Below are 2,500 nucleotides of genomic sequence, written 5' to 3'. Positions count from 1 at the left end.
ACGGACACACACTCTGCCGAAGCTTCCTGTGTGTTTTTGTCCGTGGGAAAAACAGCGCAGAGGAGTTAGAGGGAAGAGAAGAAAGGAGAGAGAGAAGAGGAGGAGGAGAGAGGAGGAGAGAGGAGGAGAGGAGGAGAAGGAAGATCCTGCCGTGACAGTGGAGCAACACTCTGGAGATGCCCAGCAGGTGAGCAACAACTTCCTCTTTCTGTCAGGTCACACACACACACACACACACACACACACACGCGCGTGCTGTGAAGTGAGATCTCAGAGGGAAGATCCTAGCCGGGGCGTCAGACTGGCATTAAATCTCTTAGCAGGCGTACACTGGGGGAACGTGGGAAGTGTGTGTTGAGGGAGTGTGTGGAGGTGGACGTGGACGTGGACAGCCCAAACTGTGCCAGTGGGACGGACATAGACGTAATAGTCTTTAGACCTAAATCTGTCATAGTGTCATATCGTCACACTCAGACTTCAACTGACAACACTCAGCATTGTTCTCAAAGAAAGTTACGAAGTAAAAGTTTCATTGTTTGTGTGTGTGGGGAGTGTGCACGTGTCGTTTCGATCACTGTGTATTCGTGTGTGTTTAGGAGTGAGTGTGCATGGGTGTGTTTAGGGGTGAGTGTGCATGTGTGTGTTAAGGAGTGTGTATTTGTGTGTGTTTAGGAGTAAGTGTGCATGTGTGTGTTTAGGAGTGTGTATTTGTGTGGGTTTAGGACTGAGTGTGCATGTGTGTCATGCATTCAGTGTGTGTGCATTTGTGGTCAGTTGTATGCATGTGTGTGTTCGAATTTCCGTAGTTGATACTTCACCATATGATGAAGACGGACAGAGGCATCTGGGCAGATGAAGTTGTACACTTCTGTGTGTGTGTGTGTGTGGGTGTGTGGGTGTGTGTGTGGGGGGGGGGGGGGGGGTGTGGGTGTCTCATTTAGAGTGTTAATAGGATTAACTTCAGTGGCGTGGCCCTCGCTCTGTGAGTGTGTGTGTGTGTGTGTGTGTGTGTGTTACTTCATTCTCAACATGAGGCACCCACGCCGTCAAAAAGAGAGAGAACAGCACTCTCTCGCTCGCTGTCTCGCGCGCGCACACACACACACACACACACACACACACACATAAACTGAGTTGACAGTTTTCAGGCATTGTATTTGTGGCACCAGGGCTGCATCATCAGGGCGATCCAAAGCCAATTAGAGACTCACTTCACATTTATAGGCAAAGTTTACGCGCCTCCTCGCCATGGTCCTACCCACGAGAGGCAGACTCATCAGGGCAAACGACACAAACGCAGACACACACACACACACACACACACACACACACACACACACACACACACACACACAGACACACACACAGACACAGACACAGACACAGACACAGACACAGACACAGACACAGACACAGACACAGACACAGACACAGTCAGTTTTCAGAATGCCTGGTGTAGATCTGATCGCCTCCTGCACCATGTGGTTGTTTTGTGGCCGGCCACAGTTTATACTTCTCCTTTTCTGCACACAAGGAGGAAGATGTTTCTTGTTAAAACACTGACGGGTCAGACACGGGTCAAACATGAGGCAAACGCCATCATTTTCACAGTACAGAAATGATCCCACAGGTCTCTCTCTCACTCTCTGTACCAAAATATGTCAGTCCCATCGCAGACAGACGAGAACTTTTTTTTTTTCTCTCTGTAAAGTACATGAAAATTGCACAATAAGCAAATCCAGCCAAATGTAACTAATCAGCTTAAGATGGCGAGGTGAAAACACTCCCAGTTAAGATGAAACTGTACCGCAGCATCCAGAGATGAGCCGATGGTGTCTGCCAGGACAGGTAGTGCTGTTTGTGTTCTTCGGGTTCTGTTGTTCTTTTCTCTATCATGCATGATCTGCCTGGCTGTTTTTTACGTCCACTTTTTATTTTCCCATTTTATTTAATTTGTTTATTTTTTTTGTTTGTTTGTTTTATTTTATTTGCATTTTTATTTTGCCTTTGGTTGGATTCTGAACCGGACAGGTACTTTCAGTAGATGTCTATTTGACTGAATTTGTTCTAGATTCTGTGTAATTCCTTATTCATAAATGTAGAAAGTACATTGTTCCCGAATGCTCTCATGGATTGAACGTAATTGATTTAAGATGTTTACATTTGTCGGATGCAAAAGAAAATGGAAACACACGAAAAGCCTAGGAGAAAAAAAATGCACACAGAGACTCACTTCATTTTTTTTCATTCATTTTCATTCAGATGTCTTCATTTCGGTTTGAATACAAACTTATTTTGAAACTACAAGCAGTTTGCCGTTGCCATCGCCTGTGTCAGTATGAGCCCCACAGATATGGTCTGGTTCTGCCATCGCCTGAGCGCATCGGTCCAGATACAATCCAGATCTGTTCCAGAATCGGTTCCGACCCGATCTGGTCCTGGTGGTATGTTGGTCTGGCCCGCTGAAGAGTGTGGTGTGCATGTGACTGTCTGGACATGT

General features: G+C 46.3%; 1 protein-coding gene across 1 annotated transcript in view; it reads left to right on the top strand.

Annotated features, from left to right (window-relative positions):
* Nucleotides 1–98: 98 nt before the first annotated feature.
* Nucleotides 99–2,500, top strand: part of npas1 (neuronal PAS domain protein 1) — a 57,734-nt gene continuing 55,332 nt past the window's right edge. The window contains exon 1 of the mRNA XM_031573966.2: nucleotides 99–187. The gene's annotated coding sequence lies outside the window, so the exon portion shown is untranslated. The remainder of the gene's footprint in view (nucleotides 188–2,500) is intronic.

Source organism: Clupea harengus, chromosome 9, assembly GCF_900700415.2.
Source record: "Clupea harengus chromosome 9, Ch_v2.0.2, whole genome shotgun sequence".
Taxonomy (NCBI): Eukaryota; Metazoa; Chordata; class Actinopteri; order Clupeiformes; family Clupeidae; genus Clupea; species Clupea harengus.
This window is presented reverse-complemented; position numbering and strand designations above follow the sequence as displayed.